This window comes from Rhea americana, unplaced genomic scaffold (assembly GCF_003343005.1).
Source record: "Rhea americana isolate MKP2758 unplaced genomic scaffold, rheAme1 scaffold_122, whole genome shotgun sequence".
Lineage (NCBI taxonomy): Eukaryota > Metazoa > Chordata > Aves > Rheiformes > Rheidae > Rhea > Rhea americana.
In genome coordinates this window covers 273831-282964 of record NW_028185284.1, presented here as the reverse complement: position 1 = coordinate 282964, position 9134 = coordinate 273831, and the positions used below count along the sequence as shown (strand labels likewise).

General features: G+C 41.6%; 1 protein-coding gene across 2 annotated transcripts in view; it reads left to right on the top strand.

Moving 5' to 3' along the window:
* The first annotated feature begins 87 nt into the window (after window positions 1–87).
* LGI1 (leucine rich glioma inactivated 1) overlaps window positions 88–9134 on the top strand; it is a 34119-nt gene continuing 25072 nt past the window's right edge. The window contains exon 1 of one of the 2 annotated variants that reach the window (XM_085325707.1): window positions 88–159. The gene's annotated coding sequence lies outside the window, so the exon portion shown is untranslated. The remainder of the gene's footprint in view (window positions 160–9134) is intronic. The other variant, XM_085325705.1, reaches the window with a different exon arrangement.

The following is a 9134-nucleotide window of genomic DNA, read 5'->3' as shown; positions in this document are numbered from 1 at the left end:
GGAGCGGGACGCGGCCGCTCTCGTCCCTCCGCCGCAGGCCGAGCGCGGCGGCGGTCGCGTTAGCGCGCGGTGCCGCGCGTCGCACCGGCGCGGAGGTGCCTGAGCGGTGCCGCCGCCCGCGATCCCGCCTCTCGCAGGAGAAGGAAGGACCGGCCGCAGGTGGGGGATTGCGGGGGAGCCCCGCGGAGAGGGGGCGGGGGTGGGAAAGGAGTTTCAGGAGTCGCTGCCCGCCGCGGTGGCGAGCGAGGCGGCAGCCGCCCGCGGTCGCGCCTCAGGTGCCGCGGAGGCGRTGCTGCTGCGCCTCGGGCTTTGGGACGCGCCATGCCCCCGCCGCCGCTTTGACTCCTGAGGGCAAAAATGCCTAATCCGTCATACGTATTTTCTTCTGGAACACATCAGAGTTTCTAATGTTTTGTGGAGCTTTAAACCGAAGACACACGTAGTACAGAAAATGTTCAAAATTAGAGTACTACTGCTTTGTTATTAAAGATAYAAGTCGTATAGCTAGTTGCTGTTATGTAGGGAGACTGTCACACACCTTAGCAGACAGCCTACCTCCTTATCCTGGCTACCGAATGTTATTTTTAAGAACAAAAGTGTTCTTTCTCTCGACCTCCCCTGGTGGGAGGTTGCGGCATGAGGTGTGTCCGTCGCCCTGTTACTACAGCTCTGAGGGGATTTAACGGTGACGCCGGATTCCTTTCCGMGGAAAGGAGTTGTGTTCCAGCACGCTTCCTTGAGCGTGTACAGTATTCTGTTGGAAGTCCCATTGCAAGTGGCCCATTTCTTCTAAAGGGCACAGGCTCTGTGTTGCAAAAAATGGAATTATCCTAATTAATAATTTAAATATCTCAAAATAAATAATGTATACCCAAGAAACCGTAATAGCAAGCATCTTTCTGTTGTTCCTCTCTTACGGAAATAGCAGACTGTTTTAGTGTGAATGAATCCTGACATGATTCTGGAAACTGGGCCAACATATCATTGATTATGCACTTTGAAGAAAAGTGGGAAAAGGTAGAAGATTTACAGTTCTRGAATCTCTCATCAGTGTGCTGTGGCTACAGAACACATTTAGGAAAAAAGCTTTCCAGGAGAGAAGAAAATTCGTCAGCGAGTCCAAATTTAGCAACTGTTTTAGATGCTTGAGTTATTTTATAAAAAGTGTTTTCTAAGAATAACAGCTAGATAACTTCATCTTACTATGTTATGCTTTTTCTGGTGTCTGCCTGTACTGCTTGAAAATATCCCAAGCTTGACTACTTTGTGTAAAAAGGTTACTGTATGCTATAGCTATCTAAATGGATTAGAAATGGCCGCCTAAGYAAACTGGAAGTTGAAACTAGACCTGTGCTTAGCCCTTAGTATATGGATTATAACTTTATCCTGTGGGAAGATGTCCATAGTTTAATCCATGATCAGTATGCTCTGATATGAAGAAGGGCGGTTATCTCATCTGGGTCTCAYGTGGCTCTGGGGAAAAAAGGAGGTGAGGTGGGCATCGCCCCTTTGGGGGAGCGGGGATCTATGCAGTTGGATTGCAATGACTGTGTAACCAAACTTTATGAGTCCCAYTTTTTACTACAGGTGAGCCAGTCTATGGGTTCACTGCTGCTGAAAAGGGCATTCCTCCTYCTGATTTGGCATGAATGCTCATCTGACCATTGCTGATCAGCTGCAGAACTTATTTGTCTGCTGTTCTAGCTTCTTCAATCTGATGAGTACCAGTGCTAGTGCCAAAAAAAAGMAGGAAGGGCTAAGACAGCAGGAGAGGGAAGGGAAGGTGGGAAACAGGGGCTCTTCATTCAGCAGCAGCGCTCCATTAGATCAGCTTAGCAGTAATGTGAAACCATACTCTTAGATGACAGTAGCCCTGAACTTCATGGCCCACAAAGGACACTAACAGTCATTGTAGTTTTCCCTTTACTGCTGCCCTAAATCTAAAAATGGGCCAACTTTGAGAGCCAGTGTATCCAGAAAGCCTGAGTCAGGCATAATTTTAAAGCCTTCAAGAAGTAAATGTTTTCTTTTTGCTTTCAAGTCATTGACACATTCTTTATGTAACTTCAATCATCCCATTTTCTGATGACTATAACAATTTCAGAGAAAGTTTTGGAAAGAAGGAATATTCTTAATAATACAAGGTAAAGCCCATGATTCTGAAATACTCCTAAGWGTTTGTCAGCTTCTAGATTTACTACTCTCTTTTCTTCCAGTCTTCCATGTAATCGCGAACYATATTATGCAGACCACTGAGTTAGACTCAATAAGCAAAGAACTAGACAAAATTGCCATATTTATTTGATTGAATTTGCCACTTCTTAGTCATTCAAATTCATTAAATCAATGACAAGTCTGCTGAYGTCAAGAGATTTATGTATACTTACTGACTCGTGTTGTTTGAGCTGGAGAGACGATTTTAACATCTGTGATGGGYGTTACGGTGCTGAGGACAGACCTCTGACCTTTCTTACCATTTAGGAGAAATGGTATATATTACTTAAGCAAACTATTCAATTTATGCTCCTTATTTTTATGAAGGGCACTTTTATCAATGCATATGCACCTAAAGAAGGTATTAAATCATAGAGCTGCAGAGTTTAAAAGACCGTACCTGACTTATTGAGCTGTTCCTAGAAGCCTCCAATATAGGAGATTTCGCAGCATGAATAGCTTAATCTATTACCCTTTTAGATAATAAAGKTTTTTTTCCCCCAATATGTAAGATAAATCTGTGTTGCTACTTGAGACATTGTCTTAATGCCCTAAACTGATGCAGAAGACAAGAATCAATCATCCTTTTCATACCAAATCTTTCAATACTGAAAGACATATGCCCAAAGTTTTCTCTTTTTGAGGCTAAAGGAATCTAAGTACTTCAACCTTTTGGTATATTTTGGTATAGGTTATATTTTTGATAACTTTCTTTTTATTTTTCTTGATTGCCTTCAGACTTCTAGGTTTCTCTTTAAATTTTTTTTAAGATACACTAAACACAGCTGTTTAGCTCTCATCAGTATTTAGATGGAAAGGATGATTACCTCAGCTTTYCTGGAGGACATTATTTTCTCCTCAGATCTGCTGGTAAAATTGTTTAATTCAGTAGCCTCTGACTAACTGGTTAGCCAGTTAAAAAATTAGATCTTTGTTATTCCCACTGATCTTTAATGAAGCAGATCCTACCAGCAGGCCAGGAAAGATAGTTACTACCAGTATGGAGAATGAGAGCAAGGTGGCCAATGCCAACTATAGCCATTATCACACTTGTTTGTGGAGTGCATCTAAGACTACATTCAAATTTGRTTATGAGAAAGTAATATGGAACCATCAAAAGTCTTACTAAAATTGAGATTTATTATGTCTATTCTTTCCTCTTTCTCTATTAAGCCAGTATTTTGTTGAAAAATGAAGAAACTAGACTTCCTAACATAATTTGATTTTGGCACCTTCCTGTATCCAACATGTCTATTACGTAGGCTGCCGAATCTATTTTCAAATCCTCATAGGAATAACAGTCTCCTGTGGTCTGTCATTTTCCTGATTTGTCATCCCCCCCTTCAAGTTCACTAATAATTAGTATAAAAGCAAATARAATTAAAAATGTAAGTTCATATAAGCTGGTAAAATGATGCTCAGTAAGTGTAGTAGTTCTTCTTTTAGATGTACCTGTGCACAGTTTTAGAGATGAATTGCACCTGCCAGCAAGCCCTGAGCAAAGTAAATCCTCAGGGGTGATGCAGAATTGTTCCTGAGGTTTAGCTCAGTTGGTTAGAGCATGCTGTTAATAATWCCAAGGTTGTGGGTCAATCCCCATATGGGCCACTTGTTTGAGGGTTGGACTAGATGATCTCTCCTTCCAACCTTACCAGTTCTATGACATCTATAACAAGAAGCCCTCAGACTTCCTGAGAGTCAGGGAAATCAGGGGCTGTGCTCAGGAGTGATGGCTCATGCTCACCCCTTCCCATGAATAAACCCACACAAGCTAGTTATTAAAGACTACTGTAATTCAGTGATTGTCTAGGGACTATGCAAAGAGAACAGGCTGTTGAAAAGCGTATTTATTYTGTCTCTCAAATTCAGGAAATGTGATGTTCCGTGCTTTGCCATGGAAAGGATATCAAACCTGGAGTTTAACTAGCCACTAGATGTCAATGTTGCTGTGATGAAAGGCAAATGCAGTCTTATTTGTTTGGCTGATAAAGTAATTTACTCAATTAAAGTAATTTTCCTATGTAGGATGTTACCAAAAATATCATAGACAACCTCCTACTGTATCCATTATTTCAATAATATCTGTACTATTTTATGCTATTTTGGAATTGCAGTTACCATTTCTAATTATTGTTAGGAAAGTGCCTTTGAAAAAATGGCATCGGTTTGTAAGTTTTTCTCTGTGTTTGAGAATCCCACATCCTTGCATAAGTGACCAAAATAATTTATATTGCCTTCTATTTATCAGTAGGATAGACCAGTGATAATAACGTGACATCTAATCCTATTACAAGAGTATTAAATTTCCTAAATTCCAATTTTCCTCTCAGTTATTCCTGGGTGACACCATTGGAGACCAATGTCAAAAACACCAAATAGGGACAGATTTTTAGAACACTACCCGTTCAAAAATGATAAACAACTTGGCAAACTTGGTTCCTGTGAAAATCTGGCCCCAGTTTTGTGTAACTAAAGGCAGGGCTGCARAATGATGGTATTTTAGGTTATGTGAAGTAGAATCAGACCCATATACTTTCATTATTCCAGGCTCCTGTGCATTTAGAGTAAAAAATCACTGCAAAACATCACAGTTACTTATGGGCTAATGCACTTTCAGACTTTTGTCTGAAGGCAATGGTTCCAGTGGCCAGCTACAGAGCACTTAACTTTGGTCTTACAGACCACAGTTTGGGAACTAGTTTTGTGACCAGTAATGCGAAGCTCAAGAAGAGAATTGTCTACATTTCAAGTTCCATGTTAAGCTATTAGGACAAAAAATAAAAGACTTTTATTAAAAATGGAGCTGAACTTTCAGTTGCTCTGAAAATCTTTAAGAAGCAAAATATGAGCAATCTGCACTGTCATTCTTAGCTGGTCAATTTGGTAGATAGAATCCCAGTTTAGACCACATTCTAAAAAATATGGCCTAAACTGAATTAATCTATTAGCTCCACTTACTTTGATGCAGCTAAGACACCTCAACTTCAAGCACAATTCACAAAATATATTTGTTGTTGTTGTTGGCAGAGTAACAACCTTAATCTTTATTCTTTTGGATGATAGTTGAAATCATGCTCAGCATATTTTTTGATGGTAGTGTTACTTATCCTGCTAATATGCTAATRTATCACATAAATGTTAAGAATTATGACTGTCTTAATTTCTAATATTTATTTGAGATTTCTTGACTATGAATATAGAGTTGTGTAARAATTTTAAACATAATATCTTGAAAACCAGATTGTCTCATTCATTCATTCATTCAGTGGCACTTAAGGAACATTCCTAGCAATAACCTGGATCCTAAAAGTTTTGGGAACTTTCCAGAACCAAGAAAAATTATTAAAATAAACTAGGCTGCCAGTCCTTGTTAATATTTATACCATAAATAGTGCCAGTATACCCCTATAAGGACTAACTAATTCAGCTATAGAAATAATAAAGCAGACTTTCATCAAAAATAATTATTGGAAGTAACCTACCCTATTATTGCTACAATACTTTTCAGCAAAAAAGTAAAGAATTTTAGCTAGTAAGTCTTCTRAAGATTTAAAGAGGTAGATTCTAAAGATTCAACAGATTCTAAAGATTTAAAGATGTAGAATATTGTCTGTTGTCCTTTAATTGMCATGGTCTCTGCCATATTTGTTGTRTGGCAAGTGATTTTGGTCTCTAGAGCTTGCAGTCTGGCAGCTATGCTTGGAACAAAATCCACTAAAAGATCATGCACACATGAAGGCATGCATAAACAAGTGTCGTGGTTTTAAGCTGTCAAGAATTTAATTAAAATATAATTATCAATGTGCACAAAATAGTTTGTTTTATCAGTCTGCATTGAAATCAGTGGAATACAGAAAGTAGCCCCTCCAGAGTGTTCCAGTTTTCATTTGAGAAGATTTTAGAAGTGCATTATGCTTAAAATCCACAAGGTATGAACATTTTCCTAAGAAAGCAAAGAATGCTTAATCCTAGTTTTATGTCTAAATCTGTTAGGTGGAAATGGCTGATGGCATTTGCATACATAAATCCAAGAGAAGAGTAAATCTACTTTTCCAGTTTGATATCAGAGTTGTTATATAATAGGGAAAAATGAAAGAACATAATTAGCACAGAGACAAGGAAAATAAGGTGAGGTGGAATATATAAAAAACTCAAGCACTGTAACTGTAGTATTTATTCTCTTTAAATTATATTGTATCCTGCTAGACTTCTTTTGTGAAAGTAAAATGAGTATGTGAGCAAGGTTACAGCCCACTGCATGTTTAAATCATAGTGAAAAATATATCCATTCCCTTGTCTCTTGATACATATGCAATTTTGTGCATTGTCTACTATGTATTTATTTATTAATAATTTACTTAAAATGAAAATTGAGGGAAGGTAGAAATCATTTACTGTTGAATGTATGGAATCTAAAGACTTTAATATATATATGGACTTGGAATTGAGTCTGGCASRGGATGTCAAGGACAATAGGAAGGGCTTCTTCAAATACATCAGCAGCAAGAGGAGGGCTAGGGAAATTGTGGGCCTGCTACTGAATGGGGCGGGGGCCCTGGTGACAGGGGATACAGAGAAGGCAGAATTACTGAATTCCTTCTTTGCTTCAGTCTTCACTGCTAAGGGCAGCCCCCAGGAATCCTGCAGCCTGGATGTGAGGGAGAAAGTCTGGAGAAGGGAAGACTTTCCTTTGGTTGAGGAGGATAGGATTAGAGACCTTCTGGGCAGGCTAGACAKCCACAATCCATGGGCCCAGATGGGATGCACCCACAGGTACTGAGGGAGCTGGCAGATGTTGTTGCAAGGCCGCTCTCCATCATCTTTGAAAGGTCCTGGAGAACTGGAGAGGTGCYTGAGGACTGGAAGAAAGTCAGTGTCACTCCAGTCTTCAAGAAGGGTGAGAAGGAGGACCCAGGCAACTGCAGGCCAGTCAGCCTCACCTCCATCCCTGGAAAGGTGATGGAACAGYTCATTCTGGATGTCATCTCCAGACATGGAAGAGAAGAAGGTGATCAGGAGTAGCCAGCATGGGGAAATCCTGCTTAACCAACCTGATAGCCTTCTWKGATGGAATGACTGGCTGGGTAGATGAGGGGAGAGCAGTGGACGTTGTGTACCTTGACTTCAGCAAGGCTTTTAACACTGTCTCCCATAACATCCTCCTAGAGAAGCTCTGGAAGTGTGGGTTAGATGAGTGGACAGTGAAGTGGATTGAGAACTGGCTGAAAGGCAGAGCTCAGAGGGTCGTCATCAGTGGCGTGGAGTCTAGTTGGAGGCCTGTGGCTAGTGGCGTCTCTCAGGGCTCAGTACTGGGTCCCATCCTGTTCAACATTTTCATCAATGACCTGGATGAGGGGACRGAGTGCCTCCTCAGCAAGTTTGCTGATGATACCAAGCTGGGARGAGWGGCTGACACATCGGAGGGGTGTGCTGCCATACAGAGAGACCTGGACAGGCTGGAGAGCTGAGCGGGGAGAAACTTCRTGAGGTTCAACAAGGGCAAGTGCAGRGTCCTRCACCTAGGGAAAAATAACCYTAGGCACCAGTACAAGCTGGGGGCTGACCTGCTGGAGAGCAGCTCTGCAGAGAAAGACCTGGGAGTGCTGGTGGATGACAGATTGACCATGACCAGCAATGTGCCTTTGTGGCCAAGAAGGMCAATGGTCTCCTGGGRTGCATTAGGAAGAGTGTTGCCAGCAGGTCGAGGGAGGTGATCCTGCCCCTCTGCTCAGCCCTGCTGAGGCCTCATCTTGAGTGCCGTGTCCGGTTCTGGGCTCCCCAGGACAAGAGAGACATGGAGCTACTGGAGAGAGTCCAGCGTAGGGCTACAGAGATGATCAGAGGGCTGGAGCATCTGCCCTATGAGGAACGACTGCGAGAGCTGGGCCTAGTTAGCCTGGGGAAGAGAAGACTGAGGGGAGATCTAATCAGTGTGTACAAGTACCTGAAGGGAGGGTGTCAAGGGGACAGGGACAAACTCTTTTCAGTTGTCCCGTGTGACAGGACAAGAGGCAGTGGGCAGAAATTGAAGCACAGGAAGTTCCGCCTGAACGTGAGGGGGAATTTCTTCCCTGTGAGAGTGACGGAGCCCTGGCACAGGCTGCCCAGAGAGGTTGTGGAGTSTCCTTCTCAGGGGATCTTCAAGGCCTGCCTGGATGCAACCCTGTCTACCATGCCTAGGTGACCCTACTGAGCAGGGGGGTTGGACTAGATGATCTCCAGAGGTCCCTTCCAACCTTACTGATTCTATGATTCTATGATATATAAACAGATGAGTGACAGATCAGTGTCTTCTCAGTAGTAGCAAGTCAATATGTATGCCATTTGTTTCTTAAGCTGGTACACTGATAGTGCACCTAGTGCTATAAAAAACCTCAAAAAGATATGGTGCCTCAGATTCTGCAGTCTAAGATAGAATGTAATAGAGAAATAAGGTCTCATTCCTGTATGTGCATTTGTTCCAGATAACACCTCTGTTTTCCGAGATGTGTTGTGCCTTAGCTTAAGCAAAAGTTGAGGTCTTAATCCAGGAATCAAAAAGGTCAGTTCTGCAGCCTGTACTATGCAGCTGGTCAGGCATGTTCATCACAGTGTTTTCTGCTGATTGTCTTAAGAAAATATTAAAATATTTCATAGCAGAGACCATGGGCRATATACCATGGGATAGTCAAGTCTTTGGAATCACACACGTGTAAGAGCATAATAAGGCATAATGATGACAGAATCAGTCATTATTCCACTTACGATTTCAGTCAGTTATTCCAAGAGTAATTCTAAGAGTAGCAGTAAAAAAAAAACAGTAAAAATTTAAATGGTAAAGTAGTACAGTAACAGTGTTTAGAGGCTCGGAGTATCATGTTGAAGTTATCAGTAGCTGACCGTCCCCTGGAAACTGAAGGACACAGGGATATAAAGAGGCT